At 47.3% G+C, this 13,133-nt stretch overlaps 57 non-coding genes and 12 pseudogenes across 57 annotated transcripts; all 69 read left to right on the top strand.

The window, feature by feature from the left end:
* The first annotated feature begins 103 nt into the window (after positions 1 to 103).
* On the top strand, positions 104 to 222 carry LOC145208351 (5S ribosomal RNA). Its single transcript, XR_013854652.1, has one exon. It is a non-coding gene; the product is annotated as a 5S ribosomal RNA (ribosomal RNA).
* A 72-nt stretch (positions 223 to 294) lies between these two features.
* Positions 295 to 413, top strand: LOC145208285 (5S ribosomal RNA). Its single transcript, XR_013854606.1, has one exon. It is a non-coding gene; the product is annotated as a 5S ribosomal RNA (ribosomal RNA).
* Positions 414 to 488: 75 nt separating this feature from the next.
* Positions 489 to 607, top strand: LOC145208289 (5S ribosomal RNA). The gene has a single exon (XR_013854609.1). It is a non-coding gene; the product is annotated as a 5S ribosomal RNA (ribosomal RNA).
* A 67-nt stretch (positions 608 to 674) lies between these two features.
* Positions 675 to 793, top strand: LOC145208337 (5S ribosomal RNA). Its single transcript, XR_013854638.1, has one exon. It is a non-coding gene; the product is annotated as a 5S ribosomal RNA (ribosomal RNA).
* Positions 794 to 865: 72 nt separating this feature from the next.
* On the top strand, positions 866 to 984 carry LOC145208339 (5S ribosomal RNA). The gene has a single exon (XR_013854639.1). It is a non-coding gene; the product is annotated as a 5S ribosomal RNA (ribosomal RNA).
* Positions 985 to 1,056: 72 nt separating this feature from the next.
* On the top strand, positions 1,057 to 1,175 carry LOC145208350 (5S ribosomal RNA). The gene has a single exon (XR_013854651.1). It is a non-coding gene; the product is annotated as a 5S ribosomal RNA (ribosomal RNA).
* A 75-nt stretch (positions 1,176 to 1,250) lies between these two features.
* Positions 1,251 to 1,369, top strand: LOC145208364 (5S ribosomal RNA). Its single transcript, XR_013854664.1, has one exon. It is a non-coding gene; the product is annotated as a 5S ribosomal RNA (ribosomal RNA).
* Positions 1,370 to 1,444: 75 nt separating this feature from the next.
* Positions 1,445 to 1,563, top strand: LOC145208282 (5S ribosomal RNA). Its single transcript, XR_013854603.1, has one exon. It is a non-coding gene; the product is annotated as a 5S ribosomal RNA (ribosomal RNA).
* A 75-nt stretch (positions 1,564 to 1,638) lies between these two features.
* LOC145208317 (5S ribosomal RNA) lies at positions 1,639 to 1,757 on the top strand (annotated as a pseudogene).
* A 75-nt stretch (positions 1,758 to 1,832) lies between these two features.
* LOC145208349 (5S ribosomal RNA) lies at positions 1,833 to 1,951 on the top strand. Its single transcript, XR_013854650.1, has one exon. It is a non-coding gene; the product is annotated as a 5S ribosomal RNA (ribosomal RNA).
* A 72-nt stretch (positions 1,952 to 2,023) lies between these two features.
* Positions 2,024 to 2,142, top strand: LOC145208292 (5S ribosomal RNA). Its single transcript, XR_013854613.1, has one exon. It is a non-coding gene; the product is annotated as a 5S ribosomal RNA (ribosomal RNA).
* Positions 2,143 to 2,217: 75 nt separating this feature from the next.
* Positions 2,218 to 2,336, top strand: LOC145208373 (5S ribosomal RNA). The gene has a single exon (XR_013854672.1). It is a non-coding gene; the product is annotated as a 5S ribosomal RNA (ribosomal RNA).
* A 75-nt stretch (positions 2,337 to 2,411) lies between these two features.
* On the top strand, positions 2,412 to 2,520 carry LOC145208326 (5S ribosomal RNA; annotated as a pseudogene).
* Positions 2,521 to 2,578: 58 nt separating this feature from the next.
* LOC145208316 (5S ribosomal RNA) lies at positions 2,579 to 2,697 on the top strand (annotated as a pseudogene).
* Positions 2,698 to 2,769: 72 nt separating this feature from the next.
* Positions 2,770 to 2,888, top strand: LOC145208333 (5S ribosomal RNA). The gene has a single exon (XR_013854634.1). It is a non-coding gene; the product is annotated as a 5S ribosomal RNA (ribosomal RNA).
* A 75-nt stretch (positions 2,889 to 2,963) lies between these two features.
* LOC145208334 (5S ribosomal RNA) lies at positions 2,964 to 3,082 on the top strand. Its single transcript, XR_013854635.1, has one exon. It is a non-coding gene; the product is annotated as a 5S ribosomal RNA (ribosomal RNA).
* Positions 3,083 to 3,157: 75 nt separating this feature from the next.
* On the top strand, positions 3,158 to 3,276 carry LOC145208359 (5S ribosomal RNA). Its single transcript, XR_013854659.1, has one exon. It is a non-coding gene; the product is annotated as a 5S ribosomal RNA (ribosomal RNA).
* A 59-nt stretch (positions 3,277 to 3,335) lies between these two features.
* LOC145208274 (5S ribosomal RNA) lies at positions 3,336 to 3,454 on the top strand. The gene has a single exon (XR_013854595.1). It is a non-coding gene; the product is annotated as a 5S ribosomal RNA (ribosomal RNA).
* Positions 3,455 to 3,526: 72 nt separating this feature from the next.
* On the top strand, positions 3,527 to 3,645 carry LOC145208277 (5S ribosomal RNA). The gene has a single exon (XR_013854598.1). It is a non-coding gene; the product is annotated as a 5S ribosomal RNA (ribosomal RNA).
* A 66-nt stretch (positions 3,646 to 3,711) lies between these two features.
* LOC145208298 (5S ribosomal RNA) lies at positions 3,712 to 3,830 on the top strand. The gene has a single exon (XR_013854619.1). It is a non-coding gene; the product is annotated as a 5S ribosomal RNA (ribosomal RNA).
* A 75-nt stretch (positions 3,831 to 3,905) lies between these two features.
* LOC145208264 (5S ribosomal RNA) lies at positions 3,906 to 4,024 on the top strand. The gene has a single exon (XR_013854586.1). It is a non-coding gene; the product is annotated as a 5S ribosomal RNA (ribosomal RNA).
* Positions 4,025 to 4,099: 75 nt separating this feature from the next.
* Positions 4,100 to 4,208, top strand: LOC145208330 (5S ribosomal RNA; annotated as a pseudogene).
* Positions 4,209 to 4,267: 59 nt separating this feature from the next.
* On the top strand, positions 4,268 to 4,386 carry LOC145208273 (5S ribosomal RNA). The gene has a single exon (XR_013854594.1). It is a non-coding gene; the product is annotated as a 5S ribosomal RNA (ribosomal RNA).
* A 72-nt stretch (positions 4,387 to 4,458) lies between these two features.
* On the top strand, positions 4,459 to 4,577 carry LOC145208279 (5S ribosomal RNA). Its single transcript, XR_013854600.1, has one exon. It is a non-coding gene; the product is annotated as a 5S ribosomal RNA (ribosomal RNA).
* Positions 4,578 to 4,652: 75 nt separating this feature from the next.
* Positions 4,653 to 4,761, top strand: LOC145208325 (5S ribosomal RNA; annotated as a pseudogene).
* A 58-nt stretch (positions 4,762 to 4,819) lies between these two features.
* LOC145208315 (5S ribosomal RNA) lies at positions 4,820 to 4,938 on the top strand (annotated as a pseudogene).
* Positions 4,939 to 5,010: 72 nt separating this feature from the next.
* LOC145208332 (5S ribosomal RNA) lies at positions 5,011 to 5,129 on the top strand. The gene has a single exon (XR_013854633.1). It is a non-coding gene; the product is annotated as a 5S ribosomal RNA (ribosomal RNA).
* Positions 5,130 to 5,204: 75 nt separating this feature from the next.
* Positions 5,205 to 5,323, top strand: LOC145208301 (5S ribosomal RNA). The gene has a single exon (XR_013854622.1). It is a non-coding gene; the product is annotated as a 5S ribosomal RNA (ribosomal RNA).
* Positions 5,324 to 5,398: 75 nt separating this feature from the next.
* On the top strand, positions 5,399 to 5,517 carry LOC145208358 (5S ribosomal RNA). Its single transcript, XR_013854658.1, has one exon. It is a non-coding gene; the product is annotated as a 5S ribosomal RNA (ribosomal RNA).
* Positions 5,518 to 5,576: 59 nt separating this feature from the next.
* On the top strand, positions 5,577 to 5,695 carry LOC145208296 (5S ribosomal RNA). Its single transcript, XR_013854617.1, has one exon. It is a non-coding gene; the product is annotated as a 5S ribosomal RNA (ribosomal RNA).
* A 72-nt stretch (positions 5,696 to 5,767) lies between these two features.
* Positions 5,768 to 5,886, top strand: LOC145208331 (5S ribosomal RNA). The gene has a single exon (XR_013854632.1). It is a non-coding gene; the product is annotated as a 5S ribosomal RNA (ribosomal RNA).
* Positions 5,887 to 5,961: 75 nt separating this feature from the next.
* LOC145208347 (5S ribosomal RNA) lies at positions 5,962 to 6,080 on the top strand. Its single transcript, XR_013854647.1, has one exon. It is a non-coding gene; the product is annotated as a 5S ribosomal RNA (ribosomal RNA).
* Positions 6,081 to 6,155: 75 nt separating this feature from the next.
* LOC145208363 (5S ribosomal RNA) lies at positions 6,156 to 6,274 on the top strand. The gene has a single exon (XR_013854663.1). It is a non-coding gene; the product is annotated as a 5S ribosomal RNA (ribosomal RNA).
* Positions 6,275 to 6,349: 75 nt separating this feature from the next.
* On the top strand, positions 6,350 to 6,468 carry LOC145208362 (5S ribosomal RNA). The gene has a single exon (XR_013854662.1). It is a non-coding gene; the product is annotated as a 5S ribosomal RNA (ribosomal RNA).
* Positions 6,469 to 6,543: 75 nt separating this feature from the next.
* On the top strand, positions 6,544 to 6,662 carry LOC145208288 (5S ribosomal RNA). Its single transcript, XR_013854608.1, has one exon. It is a non-coding gene; the product is annotated as a 5S ribosomal RNA (ribosomal RNA).
* Positions 6,663 to 6,737: 75 nt separating this feature from the next.
* On the top strand, positions 6,738 to 6,856 carry LOC145208346 (5S ribosomal RNA). The gene has a single exon (XR_013854646.1). It is a non-coding gene; the product is annotated as a 5S ribosomal RNA (ribosomal RNA).
* A 72-nt stretch (positions 6,857 to 6,928) lies between these two features.
* Positions 6,929 to 7,047, top strand: LOC145208291 (5S ribosomal RNA). The gene has a single exon (XR_013854612.1). It is a non-coding gene; the product is annotated as a 5S ribosomal RNA (ribosomal RNA).
* A 75-nt stretch (positions 7,048 to 7,122) lies between these two features.
* On the top strand, positions 7,123 to 7,241 carry LOC145208307 (5S ribosomal RNA). The gene has a single exon (XR_013854627.1). It is a non-coding gene; the product is annotated as a 5S ribosomal RNA (ribosomal RNA).
* Positions 7,242 to 7,316: 75 nt separating this feature from the next.
* On the top strand, positions 7,317 to 7,425 carry LOC145208324 (5S ribosomal RNA; annotated as a pseudogene).
* A 75-nt stretch (positions 7,426 to 7,500) lies between these two features.
* LOC145208361 (5S ribosomal RNA) lies at positions 7,501 to 7,619 on the top strand. Its single transcript, XR_013854661.1, has one exon. It is a non-coding gene; the product is annotated as a 5S ribosomal RNA (ribosomal RNA).
* A 75-nt stretch (positions 7,620 to 7,694) lies between these two features.
* LOC145208287 (5S ribosomal RNA) lies at positions 7,695 to 7,813 on the top strand. Its single transcript, XR_013854607.1, has one exon. It is a non-coding gene; the product is annotated as a 5S ribosomal RNA (ribosomal RNA).
* Positions 7,814 to 7,888: 75 nt separating this feature from the next.
* LOC145208345 (5S ribosomal RNA) lies at positions 7,889 to 8,007 on the top strand. The gene has a single exon (XR_013854645.1). It is a non-coding gene; the product is annotated as a 5S ribosomal RNA (ribosomal RNA).
* Positions 8,008 to 8,079: 72 nt separating this feature from the next.
* LOC145208290 (5S ribosomal RNA) lies at positions 8,080 to 8,198 on the top strand. Its single transcript, XR_013854610.1, has one exon. It is a non-coding gene; the product is annotated as a 5S ribosomal RNA (ribosomal RNA).
* A 75-nt stretch (positions 8,199 to 8,273) lies between these two features.
* On the top strand, positions 8,274 to 8,392 carry LOC145208306 (5S ribosomal RNA). The gene has a single exon (XR_013854626.1). It is a non-coding gene; the product is annotated as a 5S ribosomal RNA (ribosomal RNA).
* Positions 8,393 to 8,467: 75 nt separating this feature from the next.
* LOC145208322 (5S ribosomal RNA) lies at positions 8,468 to 8,576 on the top strand (annotated as a pseudogene).
* Positions 8,577 to 8,634: 58 nt separating this feature from the next.
* On the top strand, positions 8,635 to 8,753 carry LOC145208314 (5S ribosomal RNA; annotated as a pseudogene).
* A 72-nt stretch (positions 8,754 to 8,825) lies between these two features.
* LOC145208299 (5S ribosomal RNA) lies at positions 8,826 to 8,944 on the top strand. Its single transcript, XR_013854620.1, has one exon. It is a non-coding gene; the product is annotated as a 5S ribosomal RNA (ribosomal RNA).
* A 75-nt stretch (positions 8,945 to 9,019) lies between these two features.
* LOC145208357 (5S ribosomal RNA) lies at positions 9,020 to 9,138 on the top strand. Its single transcript, XR_013854657.1, has one exon. It is a non-coding gene; the product is annotated as a 5S ribosomal RNA (ribosomal RNA).
* Positions 9,139 to 9,197: 59 nt separating this feature from the next.
* Positions 9,198 to 9,316, top strand: LOC145208272 (5S ribosomal RNA). The gene has a single exon (XR_013854593.1). It is a non-coding gene; the product is annotated as a 5S ribosomal RNA (ribosomal RNA).
* A 72-nt stretch (positions 9,317 to 9,388) lies between these two features.
* LOC145208265 (5S ribosomal RNA) lies at positions 9,389 to 9,507 on the top strand. Its single transcript, XR_013854587.1, has one exon. It is a non-coding gene; the product is annotated as a 5S ribosomal RNA (ribosomal RNA).
* Positions 9,508 to 9,573: 66 nt separating this feature from the next.
* Positions 9,574 to 9,692, top strand: LOC145208281 (5S ribosomal RNA). Its single transcript, XR_013854602.1, has one exon. It is a non-coding gene; the product is annotated as a 5S ribosomal RNA (ribosomal RNA).
* A 75-nt stretch (positions 9,693 to 9,767) lies between these two features.
* On the top strand, positions 9,768 to 9,886 carry LOC145208263 (5S ribosomal RNA). Its single transcript, XR_013854585.1, has one exon. It is a non-coding gene; the product is annotated as a 5S ribosomal RNA (ribosomal RNA).
* A 75-nt stretch (positions 9,887 to 9,961) lies between these two features.
* LOC145208343 (5S ribosomal RNA) lies at positions 9,962 to 10,080 on the top strand. The gene has a single exon (XR_013854644.1). It is a non-coding gene; the product is annotated as a 5S ribosomal RNA (ribosomal RNA).
* A 75-nt stretch (positions 10,081 to 10,155) lies between these two features.
* Positions 10,156 to 10,274, top strand: LOC145208262 (5S ribosomal RNA). Its single transcript, XR_013854584.1, has one exon. It is a non-coding gene; the product is annotated as a 5S ribosomal RNA (ribosomal RNA).
* A 72-nt stretch (positions 10,275 to 10,346) lies between these two features.
* Positions 10,347 to 10,465, top strand: LOC145208372 (5S ribosomal RNA). Its single transcript, XR_013854671.1, has one exon. It is a non-coding gene; the product is annotated as a 5S ribosomal RNA (ribosomal RNA).
* Positions 10,466 to 10,531: 66 nt separating this feature from the next.
* LOC145208370 (5S ribosomal RNA) lies at positions 10,532 to 10,650 on the top strand. The gene has a single exon (XR_013854670.1). It is a non-coding gene; the product is annotated as a 5S ribosomal RNA (ribosomal RNA).
* A 75-nt stretch (positions 10,651 to 10,725) lies between these two features.
* LOC145208305 (5S ribosomal RNA) lies at positions 10,726 to 10,844 on the top strand. Its single transcript, XR_013854625.1, has one exon. It is a non-coding gene; the product is annotated as a 5S ribosomal RNA (ribosomal RNA).
* Positions 10,845 to 10,919: 75 nt separating this feature from the next.
* LOC145208329 (5S ribosomal RNA) lies at positions 10,920 to 11,028 on the top strand (annotated as a pseudogene).
* A 59-nt stretch (positions 11,029 to 11,087) lies between these two features.
* LOC145208271 (5S ribosomal RNA) lies at positions 11,088 to 11,206 on the top strand. Its single transcript, XR_013854592.1, has one exon. It is a non-coding gene; the product is annotated as a 5S ribosomal RNA (ribosomal RNA).
* Positions 11,207 to 11,278: 72 nt separating this feature from the next.
* LOC145208278 (5S ribosomal RNA) lies at positions 11,279 to 11,397 on the top strand. Its single transcript, XR_013854599.1, has one exon. It is a non-coding gene; the product is annotated as a 5S ribosomal RNA (ribosomal RNA).
* Positions 11,398 to 11,472: 75 nt separating this feature from the next.
* On the top strand, positions 11,473 to 11,581 carry LOC145208321 (5S ribosomal RNA; annotated as a pseudogene).
* Positions 11,582 to 11,639: 58 nt separating this feature from the next.
* LOC145208313 (5S ribosomal RNA) lies at positions 11,640 to 11,758 on the top strand (annotated as a pseudogene).
* Positions 11,759 to 11,833: 75 nt separating this feature from the next.
* Positions 11,834 to 11,952, top strand: LOC145208284 (5S ribosomal RNA). The gene has a single exon (XR_013854605.1). It is a non-coding gene; the product is annotated as a 5S ribosomal RNA (ribosomal RNA).
* Positions 11,953 to 12,027: 75 nt separating this feature from the next.
* LOC145208356 (5S ribosomal RNA) lies at positions 12,028 to 12,146 on the top strand. Its single transcript, XR_013854656.1, has one exon. It is a non-coding gene; the product is annotated as a 5S ribosomal RNA (ribosomal RNA).
* A 58-nt stretch (positions 12,147 to 12,204) lies between these two features.
* LOC145208295 (5S ribosomal RNA) lies at positions 12,205 to 12,323 on the top strand. Its single transcript, XR_013854616.1, has one exon. It is a non-coding gene; the product is annotated as a 5S ribosomal RNA (ribosomal RNA).
* Positions 12,324 to 12,395: 72 nt separating this feature from the next.
* Positions 12,396 to 12,514, top strand: LOC145208323 (5S ribosomal RNA). Its single transcript, XR_013854631.1, has one exon. It is a non-coding gene; the product is annotated as a 5S ribosomal RNA (ribosomal RNA).
* A 66-nt stretch (positions 12,515 to 12,580) lies between these two features.
* LOC145208369 (5S ribosomal RNA) lies at positions 12,581 to 12,699 on the top strand. The gene has a single exon (XR_013854669.1). It is a non-coding gene; the product is annotated as a 5S ribosomal RNA (ribosomal RNA).
* Positions 12,700 to 12,774: 75 nt separating this feature from the next.
* LOC145208261 (5S ribosomal RNA) lies at positions 12,775 to 12,893 on the top strand. The gene has a single exon (XR_013854583.1). It is a non-coding gene; the product is annotated as a 5S ribosomal RNA (ribosomal RNA).
* A 72-nt stretch (positions 12,894 to 12,965) lies between these two features.
* LOC145208342 (5S ribosomal RNA) lies at positions 12,966 to 13,084 on the top strand. The gene has a single exon (XR_013854642.1). It is a non-coding gene; the product is annotated as a 5S ribosomal RNA (ribosomal RNA).
* Positions 13,085 to 13,133: the final 49 nt, after the last annotated feature.

The following is a 13,133-nucleotide window of genomic DNA, read 5'->3' as shown; positions in this document are numbered from 1 at the left end:
CGCCTAGGAATACCAAGTGTTGTAGTCACTTTTTTGTTTTGTTTTTAGTAGTCCACAATCCGAGGTCGTATCGAACGAAGCTTTAATTTGAAGAGACGTTCTGGACTACGACCACACCAGGTTGAAAGCACCCGATCTCGTTCGATCTCGGAAGTTAAGCACCCTCGGGCTTGGTCAGTACTTGGATGGGTGACCGCCTAGGAATACCAAGTGTTGTAGTCACTTTTTTGTTTTTTTAGTGTTCCACAATCCGAGGTCGTATCGCTCAAAGTTTGAATTTGCATTGACGTTCTGCACTACGACCACACCAGGTTGAAAGCACCCGATCTCGTTCGATCTCTGAAGTTAAGCAACCTCGGGCTTGGTCAGTACTTGGATGGGTGACCGCCTAGGAATACCAAGTGTTGTAGTCGCTTTTTTGTTTCGTTTTTTGTGCTCCACAATCCGAGGTCGTATCGCCCAAAGTTTGAATTTGCAGAGACGTTGTGGACTACGACCACACCAGGTTGAAAGCACCCGATCTCGTTCGATCTCGGAAGTTAAGCAACCTCGGGCTTGGTCAGTACTTGGATGGGTGACCGCCTAGGAATACCAAGTGTTGTAGTCTCGTTTTTTTTAGTGGATGAGAAAGCGAGGTCGCATCGCTCAAAGTTTGAATTTGCATTGACGTTCTGGACTACGACCACACCAGGTTGAAATCACCCGATCTCGTTCGATCTCGGAAGTTAAGCAACCTCGGGCTTGGTCAGTACTTGGATGGGTGACCGCCTAGGAATACCAAGTGTTGTAGTCACTTTTTTGTTTTTTTAGTGCTCCACAATCCGAGGTCGTATCGATCAAAGTTTGAATTTGCATTGACCTTATGGACCACGACCACACCAGGTTGAAAGCACCCGATCTCGTTCGATCTCGGAAGTTAAGCAACCTCGGGCTTGGTCAGTACTTGGATGGGTGACCGCCTAGGAATACCAAGTGTTGTAGTCTCTTTTTTGTTTTTTTAGTGCTCCAGAATCCGAGGTCGTATCGCGCAAAGTTTGAATTTACAGAGACGTTCTCGACTACGACCACACCAGGTTGAAAGCACCCGATCTCGTTCGATCTCGGAAGTTAAGCACCCTCGGGCTTGGTCAGTACTTGGATGGGTGACCGCCTAGGAATACCAAGTGTTGTAGTCACTTTTTTGTTTTGTTTTTAGTGCTCCACATTCCGAGGTCGTATCGCCCAAAGTTTGAATTTGCAGAGACGTTCTGGACTACGACCACAGCAGGTTGAAAGCACCCGATCTCGTTCGATCTCGGAAGTTAAGCAACCTCGGGCTTGGTCAGTACTTGGATGGGTGACCGCCTAGGAATACCAAGTGTTGTAGTCACTTTTTTGTTTTGTTTTTAGTGCTTCACAATCCGAGGGCGTATCGATCAAAGTTTCAATTTGCATTGACGTTGTGGACTACGACCACAGCAGTTTGAAAGCACCCGATCTCGTTCGATCTCGGAAGTTAAGCAACCTCGGGCTTGGTCAGTACTTGGATGGGTGACCGCCTAGGAATACCAAGTGTTGTAGTCAGTTTTTTGTTTTGTTTTTAGTAGTCCACAATCCGAGGTCATATCGATCAAACCTTCAATTTGAAGAGACGTTTTGGACTACGACCACACCAGGTCGAAAGCACCCTATCTCGTTCGATCTCGGCAGTTAAGCAACCTCCGGCTTGGTCAGTACTTGGATGGGTGACCGCCTAGGAATACCAAGTGTTGTAGTCACTTTTTTGTTTTGTGTTTAGTAGTCCACAATCCGAGGTCGTATCGACCGAAGCTTTAATTTGAAGAGACGTTCTGGACTACGACCACACCAGGTTGAAAGCACCCGATCTCGTTCGATCTCGGAAGTTAAGCACCCTCGGGCTTGGTCAGTACTTGGATGGGTGACCGCCTAGGAATACCAAGTGTTGTAGTCACTTTTTTGTTTTTTTAGTGTTCCACAATCCGAGGTCGTATCGCTCAAAGTTTGAATTTGCATTGACGTTCTGCACTACGACCACACCAGGTTGAAAGCACCCGATCTCGTTCGATCTCGGAAGTTAAGCAACCTCGGGCTTGGTCAGTGCTTGGATGGGTGACCGCCTAGGAATGCCAAGTGTTGTAGTCAGGTTTTTGTTTTGTTTTTAGTGCTCCACAATCCGGGGTCGTATCGATCAAAGTTTGAATTTGCAGACAGGTTCTTAACTACGACCACACCAGGTTGAAAGCACCCGATCTCGTTCGATCTCGGAAGTTAAGCAACCTCGGGCTTGGTCAGTACTTGGATGGGTGACCGCCTAGGAATACTAAGTGTTGTAGTCACTTTTTCGTTTTGTTTTTAGTGCTCCACAATCCGAGGTCGTATCGCCCAAAGTTTGAATTTGCGGAGACGTTCTGGACTACGACCACACCAGGTTGAAAGCACCCGATCTCGGAAGATCAGCAACCTCGGGCTTGGTCAGTACTTGGATGGGTGACCGCCTAGGAATACCAAGTGTTGTAGTCACTTTTTTGTTTTGTTTTAGTGCTTCACAATCCGAGGGCGTATTTGCATTGACGTTGTGGACTACGAACGCGACAGGTTGAAAGCACCCGATCTCGTTCGATCTCGGAAGTTAAGCAGCCTCGGGCTTGGTCAGTACTTGGATGGGTGACCGCCTAGGAATACCAAGTGTTGTAGTCACTTTTTTGTTTTTTTAGTGCTCCAGAATCCGAGGTCGTATCGATCAATGTTTGAATTTGCATTGACGTTATGGACTACGACCACACCAGGTTGAAAGCACCCGATCTCGTTCGATCTCGGAAGTTAAGCAACCTCGGACTTGGTCAGTACTTGGATGGGTGACCGCCTAGGAATACCAAGTGTTGTAGTCTCTTTTTTGTTTTGTTTTTAGTGCTTCACAATCCGAGGGCGTATTGCTCAAAGTTTGAATTTGCATTGACGTTGTGGACTACGACCACACCAGGTTGAAAGCACCCGATCTCGTTCGATCTCGGAAGTTAAGCAACCTCGGGCTTGGTCAGTACTTGGATGGGTGACCGCCTAGGAATGCCAAGTGTTGTAGTCAGTTTTTTGTTTTGTTTTTGGTGCTCCACAATCCGAGGGCGTATCGATCAAAGTTTGAATTTGCAGACAGGTTCTTAACTACGACCACACCAGGTTGAAAGCACCCGATCTCGTTCGATCTCGGAAGTTAAGCAACCTCGGACTTGGTCAGTACTTGGATGGGTGACCGCCTAGGAATACCAAGTGTTGTAGTCTCTTTTTTGTTTTGTTTTTAGTGCTTCACAATCCGAGGGCGTATTTGCATTGACGTTGTGGACTACGACCGCGCCAGGTTGAAAGCACCCGATCTCGTTTGATCTCGGAAGTTAAGCAGCCTCGGGCTTGGTCAGTACTTGGATGGGTGACCGCCTAGGAATACCAAGTGTTGTAGTCACTTTTTTGTTTTTTTAGTGCTCCACAATTCGAGGTCGTATCGATCAAAGTTTGAATTTGCATTGACGTTGTGGACTACGACCACACCAGGTTGAAAGCACCCGATCTCGTTCGATCTCGGAAGTTAAGCAACCTCGGGCTTGGTCAGTACTTGGATGGGTGACCGCCTAGGAATACCAAGTGTTGTAGTCTCGTTTTTTTAGTGGATGAGAAACCGAGGTCGCATCGATCAAAGTTTGAATTTGCATTGACGTTGTGGACTACGACCACACCAGGTTGAAATCACCCGATCTCGTTCGATCTCGGAAGTTAAGCAACCTCCGGCTTGGTCAGTACTTGGATGGGTGACCGCCTAGGAATACCAAGTGTTGTATTCACTTTTTTGGTTTGTTTTTAGTGCTCCACAATCCGAGGGCGTATCACTCAAAATTTCAATTTGCTTTGACGTTCTGGACTACGACCACACCACGTTGAAAGCACCCGATCTCGTTCGATCTCGGCAGTTAAGCAACCTCGGGCTTGGTCAGTACTTGGATGGGTGACCGCCTAGGAATACCAAGTGTTGTAGTCACTTTTACGTTTTGTTTTTAGTGCTCCACAATCCGAGGTCGTATCGCCCAAAGTTTGAATTTGCATTGACGTTGTGGACTACGACCACACCAGGTTGAAAGCACCCGATCTCGGAAGATCAGCAACCTCGGGCTTGGTCAGTACTTGGATGGGTGACCGCCTAGGAATACCAAGTGTTGTAGTCGCTTTTTTGTTTTGTTTTTAGTGCTTCACAATCCGAGGGCGTATTTGCATTGACGTTGTGGACTACGACCGCGCCAGGTTGAAAGCACCCGATCTCGTTTGATCTCGGAAGTTAAGCAGCCTCGGGCTTGGTCAGTACTTGGATGGGTGACCGCCTAGGAATACCAAGTGTTGTAGTCACTTTTTTGTTTTTTTAGTGCTCCACAATTCGAGGTCGTACCGATCAAAGTTTGAATTTGCATTGACGTTGTGGACTACGACCACACCAGGTTGAAAGCACCCGATCTCGTTCGATCTCGGAAGTTAAGCAACCTCGGGCTTGGTCAGTACTTGGATGAGTGACCGCCTAGGAATACTAAGTGTTGTAGTCACTTTTTCGTTTTGTTTTTAGTGCTCCACAATCCGAGGTCGTATCGCCCAAAGTTTGAATTTGCGGAGACGTTCTGGACTACGACCACACCAGGTTGAAAGCACCCGATCTCGGAAGATCAGCAACCTCGGGCTTGGTCAGTACTTGGATGGGTGACCGCCTAGGAATACCAAGTGTTGTAGTCACTTTTTTGTTTTGTTTTAGTGCTTCACAATCCGAGGGCGTATTTGCATTGACGTTGTGGACTACGAACGCGACAGGTTGAAAGCACCCGATCTCGTTCGATCTCGGAAGTTAAGCAGCCTCGGGCTTGGTCAGTACTTGGATGGGTGACCGCCTAGGAATACCAAGTGTTGTAGTCACTTTTTTGTTTTTTTAGTGCTCCAGAATCCGAGGTCGTATCGATCAATGTTTGAATTTGCATTGACGTTGTGGACTACGACCACACCAGGTTGAAAGCACCCGATCTCGTTCGATCTCGGAAGTTAAGCAACCTCGGACTTGGTCAGTACTTGGATGGGTGACCGCCTAGGAATACCAAGTGTTGTAGTCTCTTTTTTGTTTTGTTTTTAGTGCTTCACAATCCGAGGGCGTATTGCTCAAAGTTTGAATTTGCATTGACGTTGTGGACTACGACCACACCAGGTTGAAAGCACCCGATCTCGTTCTATCTCGGAAGTTAAGCAACCTCGGGCTTGGTCAGTGCTTGGATGGGTGACCGCCTAGGAATGCCAAGTGTTGTAGTCAGTTTTTTGTTTTGTTTTTAGTGCTCCACAATCCGAGGGCGTATCGATCAAAGTTTGAATTTGCAGAGACGTTCTTAACTACGACCACACCAGGTTGAAAGCACCCGATCTCGTTCGATCTCGGAAGTTAAGCAACCTCGGACTTGGTCAGTACTTGGATGGGTGACCGCCTAGGAATACCAAGTGTTGTAGTCTCTTTTTTGTTTTGTTTTTAGTGCTTCACAATCCGAGGGCGTATTTGCATTGACGTTGTGTACTACGACCGCGCCAGGTTGAAAGCACCCGATCTCGTTTGATCTCGGAAGTTAAGCAGCCTCGGGCTTGGTCAGTACTTGGATGGGTGACCGCCTAGGAATACCAAGTGTTGTAGTCACTTTTTTGTTTTTTTAGTGCTCCACAATTCGAGGTCGTATCGATCAAAGTTTCAATTTGCATTGACGTTGTGGACTACGACCACACCAGGTTGAAAGCACCCGATCTCGTTCGATCTCGGAAGTTAAGCAACCTCGGGCTTGGTCAGTACTTGGATGGGTGACCGCCTAGGAATACCAAGTGTTGTAGTCACTTTTTTGTTTTGTTTTTAGTGCTCCACAATCCGAGGTCGTATCGCCCAAAGTTTGAATTTACAGAGACGTTCTCGACTACGACCACACCAGGTTGAAAGCACCCGATCTCGTTCGATCTCGGAAGTTAAGCACCCTCGGGCTTGGTCAGTACTTGGATGGGTGACCGCCTAGGAATACCAAGTGTTGTAGTCACTTTTTTGTTTTGTTTTTAGTGCTCCACATTCCGAGGTCGTATCGCCCAAAGTTTGAATTTGCAGAGACGTTCTGGACTACGACCACAGCAGGTTGAAAGCACCCGATCTCGTTCGATCTCGGAAGTTAAGCAACCTCGGGCTTGGTCAGTACTTGGATGGGTGACCGCCTAGGAATACCAAGTGTTGTAGTCACTTTTTTGTTTTGTTTTTAGTGCTTCACAATCCGAGGGCGTATCGATCAAAGTTTCAATTTGCATTGACGTTGTGGACTACGACCACAGCAGGTTGAAAGCACCCGATCTCGTTCGATCTCGGAAGTTAAGCAACCTCGGGCTTGGTCAGTACTTGGATGGGTGACCGCCTAGGAATACCAAGTGTTGTAGTCAGTTTTTTGTTTTGTTTTTAGTAGTCCACAATCCGAGGTCATATCGATCAAACCTTCAATTTGAAGAGACGTTTTGGACTACGACCACACCAGGTCGAAAGCACCCGATCTCGTTCGATCTCGGAAGTTAAGCAACCTCCGGCTTGGTCAGTACTTGGATGGGTGACCGCCTAGGAATACCAAGTGTTGTAGTCACTTTTTTGTTTTGTGTTTAGTAGTCCACAATCCGAGGTCGTATCGACCGAAGCTTTAATTTGAAGAGACGTTCTGGACTACGACCACACCAGGTTGAAAGCACCCGATCTCGTTCGATCTCGGAAGTTAAGCACCCTCGGGCTTGGTCAGTACTTGGATGGGTGACCGCCTAGGAATACCAAGTGTTGTAGTCACTTTTTTGTTTTTTTAGTGTTCCACAATCCGAGGTCGTATCGCTCAAAGTTTGAATTTGCATTGACGTTCTGCACTACGACCACACCAGGTTGAAAGCACCCGATCTCGTTCGATCTCGGAAGTTAAGCAACCTCGGGCTTGGTCAGTGCTTGGATGGGTGACCGCCTAGGAATGCCAAGTGTTGTAGTCAGGTTTTTGTTTTGTTTTTAGTGCTCCACAATCCGGGGTCGTATCGATCAAAGTTTGAATTTGCAGACAGGTTCTTAACTACGACCACACCAGGTTGAAAGCACCCGATCTCGTTCGATCTCGACAGTTAAGCAACCTCGGGCTTGGTCAGTACTTGGATGGGTGACCGCCTAGGAATACTAAGTGTTGTACTCACTTTTTCGTTTTGTTTTTAGTGCTCCACAATCCGAGGTCGTATCGCCCAAAGTTTGAATTTGCGGAGACGTTCTGGACTACGACCACACCAGGTTGAAAGCACCCGATCTCGGAAGATCAGCAACCTCGGGCTTGGTCAGTACTTGGATGGGTGACCGCCTAGGAATACCAAGTGTTGTAGTCACTTTTTTGTTTTGTTTTTAGTGCTTCACAATCCGAGGGCGTATCGATCAAAGTTTCAATTTGCATTGACGTTGTGGACTACGACCACAGCAGGTTGAAAGCACCCGATCTCGTTCGATCTCGGAAGTTAAGCAACCTCGGGCTTGGTCAGTACTTGGATGGGTGACCGCCTAGGAATACCAAGTGTTGTAGTCAGTTTTTTGTTTTGTTTTTAGTAGTCCACAATCCGAGGTCATATCGATCAAACCTTCAATTTGAAGAGACGTTTTGGACTACGACCACACCAGGTCGAAAGCACCCGATCTCGTTCGATCTCGGAAGTTAAGCAACCTCCGGCTTGGTCAGTACTTGGATGGGTGACCGCCTAGGAATACCAAGTGTTGTAGTCACTTTTTTGTTTTGTGTTTAGTAGTCCACAATCCGAGGTCGTATCGACCGAAGCTTTAATTTGAAGAGACGTTCTGGACTACGACCACACCAGGTTGAAAGCACCCGATCTCGTTCGATCTCGGAAGTTAAGCACCCTCGGGCTTGGTCAGTACTTGGATGGGTGACCGCCTAGGAATACCAAGTGTTGTAGTCACTTTTTTGTTTTTTTAGTGTTCCACAATCCGAGGTCGTATCGCTCAAAGTTTGAATTTGCATTGACGTTCTGCACTACGACCACACCAGGTTGAAAGCACCCGATCTCGTTCGATCTCGGAAGTTAAGCAACCTCGGGCTTGGTCAGTGCTTGGATGGGTGACCGCCTAGGAATGCCAAGTGTTGTAGTCAGGTTTTTGTTTTGTTTTTAGTGCTCCACAATCCGGGGTCGTATCGATCAAAGTTTGAATTTGCAGACAGGTTCTTAACTACGACCACACCAGGTTGAAAGCACCCGATCTCGTTCGATCTCGACAGTTAAGCAACCTCGGGCTTGGTCAGTACTTGGATGGGTGACCGCCTAGGAATACTAAGTGTTGTACTCACTTTTTCGTTTTGTTTTTAGTGCTCCACAATCCGAGGTCGTATCGCCCAAAGTTTGAATTTGCGGAGACGTTCTGGACTACGACCACACCAGGTTGAAAGCACCCGATCTCGGAAGATCAGCAACCTCGGGCTTGGTCAGTACTTGGATGGGTGACCGCCTAGGAATACCAAGTGTTGTAGTCACTTTTTTGTTTTGTTTTAGTGCTTCACAATCCGAGGGCGTATTTGCATTGACGTTGTGGACTACGAACGCGACAGGTTGAAAGCACCCGATCTCGTTCGATCTCGGAAGTTAAGCAGCCTCGGGCTTGGTCAGTACTTGGATGGGTGACCGCCTAGGAATACCAAGTGTTGTAGTCACTTTTTTGTTTTTTTAGTGCTCCAGAATCCGAGGTCGTATCGATCAATGTTTGAATTTGCATTGACGTTGTGGACTACGACCACACCAGGTTGAAAGCACCCGATCTCGTTCTATCTCGGAAGTTAAGCAACCTCGGGCTTGGTCAGTGCTTGGATGGGTGACCGCCTAGGAATGCCAAGTGTTGTAGTCAGTTTTTTGTTTTGTTTTTGGTGCTCCACAATCCGAGGGCGTATCGATCAAAGTTTGAATTTGCAGACAGGTTCTTAACTACGACCACACCAGGTTGAAAGCACCCGATCTCGTTCGATCTCGGAAGTTAAGCAACCTCGGACTTGGTCAGTACTTGGATGGGTGACCGCCTAGGAATACCAAGTGTTGTAGTCTCTTTTTTGTTTTGTTTTTAGTGCTTCACAATCCGAGGGCGTATTTGCATTGACGTTGTGGACTACGACCGCGCCAGGTTGAAAGCACCCGATCTCGTTTGATCTCGGAAGTTAAGCAGCCTCGGGCTTGGTCAGTACTTGGATGGGTGACCGCCTAGGAATACCAAGTGTTGTAGTCACTTTTTTGTTTTTTTAGTGCTCCACAATTCGAGGTCGTATCGATCAAAGTTTGAATTTGCATTGACGTTGTGGACTACGACCACACCAGGTTGAAAGCACCCGATCTCGTTCGATCTCGGAAGTTAAGCAACCTCGGGCTTGGTCAGTACTTGGATGGGTGACCGCCTAGGAATACCAAGTGTTGTAGTCTCGTTTTTTTAGTGGATGAGAAACCGAGGTCGCATCGATCAAAGTTTGAATTTGCATTGACGTTGTGGACTACGACCACATCAGGTTGAAATCACCCGATCTCGTTCGATCTCGGAAGTTAAGCAACCTCGGGCTTGGTCAGTACTTGGATGGGTGACCGCCTAGGAATACCAAGTGTTGTATTCACTTTTTTGGTTTGTTTTTAGTGCTCCAGAATCCGAGGGCGTATCACTCAAAATTTCAATTTGCTTTGACGTTCTGGACTACGACCACACCACGTTGAAAGCACCCGATCTCGTTCGATCTCGGCAGTTAAGCAACCTCGGGCTTGGTCAGTACTTGGATGGGTGACCGCCTAGGAATACCAAGTGTTGTAGTCACTTTTTCGTTTTGTTTTTAGTGCTCCACAATTCGAGGTCGTATCGATCAAAGTTTGAATTTGCATTGACGTTGTGGACTACGACCACACCAGGTTGAAAGCACCCGATCTCGTTCGATCTCGGAAGTTAAGCAACCTCGGGCTTGGTCAGTACTTGGATGGGTGACCGCCTAGGAATACCAAGTGTTGTATTCACTTTTTTGGTTTGTTTTTAGTGCTCCACAATCCGAGGGCGTATCACTCAAAATTTCAATTTGCTTTGACGTTCTGGACTACGACCACACCACGTTGAAAGCACCCGATCTCGTTCGATCTCGGCAGTTAAGCAACCTCGGGCTTGGTCAGTACTTGGATGGGTGACCGCCTAGGAATACCAAGTGTTGTAGTCACTTTTTTGTTTTTTTAGTGCTCCACAATTCGAGGTCGTATCGATCAAAGTTTGAATTTGCATTGACGTTGTGGACTACGACCACACCAGGTTGAAAGCACCCGATCTCGTTCGATCTCGGAAGTTAAGCAACCTCGGGCTTGGTCAGTACTTGGATGGGTGACCGCCTAGGAATACCAAGTGTTGTAGTCTCGTTTTTTTAGTGGATGAGAAACCGAGGTCGCATCGATCAAAGTTTGAATTTGCATTGACGTTGTGGACTACGACCACACCAGGTTGAAATCACCCGATCTCGTTCGATCTCGGAAGTTAAGCAACCTCGGGCTTGGTCAGTACTTGGATGGGTGACCGCCTAGGAATACCAAGTGTTGTATTCACTTTTTTGGTTTGTTTTTAGTGCTCCACAATCCGAGGGCGTATCACTCAAAATTTCAATTTGCTTTGACGTTCTGGACTACGACCACACCACGTTGAAAGCACCCGATCTCGTTCGATCTCGGCAGTTGAGCAACCTCGGGCTTGGTCAGTACTTGGATGGGTGACCGCCTAGGAATACCAAGTGTTGTGGTCACTTTTTCGTTTTGTTTTTAGTGCTCCACAATCCGAGGTCGTATCGCCCAAAGTTTGAATTTGCATTGACGTTCTGGACTACGACCACACCAGGTTGAAAGCACCCGATCTCGGAAGATCAGCAACCTCGGGCTTGGTCAGTACTTGGATGGGTGACCGCCTAGGAATACCAAGTGTTGTAGTCGCTTTTTTGTTTTGTTTTTAGTGCTTCACAATCCGAGGTCGTATTTGCATTGACGTTGTGGACTACGACCGCGCCAGGTTGAAAGCACCCGATCTCGTTTGATCTCGGAAGTTAAGCAGCCTCGGGCTTGGTCAGTACTTGGATGGGTGACCGCCTAGGAATACCAAGTGTTGTAGTCACTTTTTTGTTTTTTTAGTGCTCCACAATTCGAGGTCGTACCGATCAAAGTTTGAATTTGCATTGACGTTGTGGACTACGACCACACCAGGTTGAAAGCACCCGATCTCGTTCGATCTCGGAAGTTAAGCAACCTCGGGCTTGGTCAGTACTTGGATGAGTGACCGCCTAGGAATACTAAGTGTTGTAGTCACTTTTTCGTTTTGTTTTTAGTGCTCCACAATCCGAGGTCGTATCGCCCAAAGTTTGAATTTGCGGAGACGTTCTGGACTACGACCACACCAGGTTGAAAGCACCCGATCTCGGAAGATCAGCAACCTCGGGCTTGGTCAGTACTTGGATGGGTGACCGCCTAGGAATACCAAGTGTTGTAGTCACTTTTTTGTTTTGTTTTAGTGCTTCACAATCCGAGGGCGTATTTGCATTGACGTTGTGGACTACGAACGCGACAGGTTGAAAGCACCCGATCTCGTTCGATCTCGGAAGTTAAGCAGCCTCGGGCTTGGTCAGTACTTGGATGGGTGACCGCCTAGGAATACCAAGTGTTGTAGTCTCTTTTTTGTTTTGTTTTTAGTGCTTCACAATCCGAGGGCGTATTGCTCAAAGTTTGAATTTGCATTGACGTTGTGGACTACGACCACACCAGGTTGAAAGCACCCGATCTCGTTCTATCTCGGAAGTTAAGCAACCTCGGGCTTGGTCAGTACTTGGATGGGTGACCGCCTAGGAATGCCAAGTGTTGTAGTCAGTTTTTTGTTTTGTTTTTAGTGCTCCACAATCCGAGGGCGTATCGATCAAAGTTTGAATTTGCAGAGACGTTCTTAACTACGACCACACCAGGTTGAAAGCACCCGATCTCGTTCGATCTCGGAAGTTAAGCAACCTCGGACTTGGTCAGTACTTGGATGGGTGACCGCCTAGGAATACCAAGTGTTGTAGTCTCTTTTTTGTTTTTTTTTAGTGCTTCACAATCCGAGGGCGTATTTGCATTGACGTTGTGTACTACGACCGCGCCAGGTTGAAAGCACCCGATCTCGTTTGATCTCGGAAGTTAAGCAGCCTCGGGCTTGGTCAGTACTTGGATGGGTGACCGCCTAGGAATACCAAGTGTTGTAGTCACTTTTTTGTTTTTTTAGTGCTCCACAATTCGAGGTCGTATCGATCAAAGTTTGAATTTGCATTGACGTTGTGGACTACGACCACACCAGGTTGAAAGCACCCGATCTCGTTCGATCTCGGAAGTTAAGCAACCTCGGGCTTGGTCAGTACTTGGGTGGGTGACCGCCTAGGAATACCAAGTGTTGTAGTCTCGTTTTTTTAGTGGATGAGAAACCGAGGTCGCATCGATCAAAGTTTGAATTTGCATTGACGTTGTGGACTACGACCACACCAGGTTGAAATCACCCGATCTCGTTCGATCTCGGAAGTTAAGCAACCTCGGGCTTGGTCAGTACTTGGATGGGTGACCGCCTAGGAATACCAAGTGTTGTATTCACTTTTTTGGTTTGTTTTTAGTGCTCCACAATCCGAGGGCGTATCACTCAAAGTTTGAATTTGCATTGACGTTCTGGACTACGACCACACCACGTTGAAAGCACCCGATCTCGTTCGATCTCGGCAGTTAAGCAACCTCGGGCTTGGTCAGTACTTGGATGGGTGACCGCCTAGGAATACCAAGTGTTGTAGTCACTTTTTTGTTTTTTTAGTGCTCCACAATTCGAGGTCGTATCGATCAAAGTTTGAATTTGCATTGACGTTCTGGACTACGACCACACCAGGTTGAAAGCACCCGATCTCGTTCGATCTCGGAAGTTAAGCAACCTCGGGCTTGGTCAGTACTTGGATGGGTGACCGCCTAGGAATACCAAGTGTTGTATTCACTTTTTTGGTTTGTTTTTAGTGCTCCACAATCCGAGGGCGTATCACTCA

This window comes from Phallusia mammillata, unplaced genomic scaffold, assembly GCF_965637545.1.
Source record: "Phallusia mammillata unplaced genomic scaffold, kaPhaMamm4.hap1.1 HAP1_SCAFFOLD_229, whole genome shotgun sequence".
Lineage (NCBI taxonomy): Eukaryota > Metazoa > Chordata > Ascidiacea > Phlebobranchia > Ascidiidae > Phallusia > Phallusia mammillata.
The sequence above is the reverse complement of the archived record's forward strand: the minus strand, read 5'-3'. Positions and strand labels throughout refer to the sequence as shown.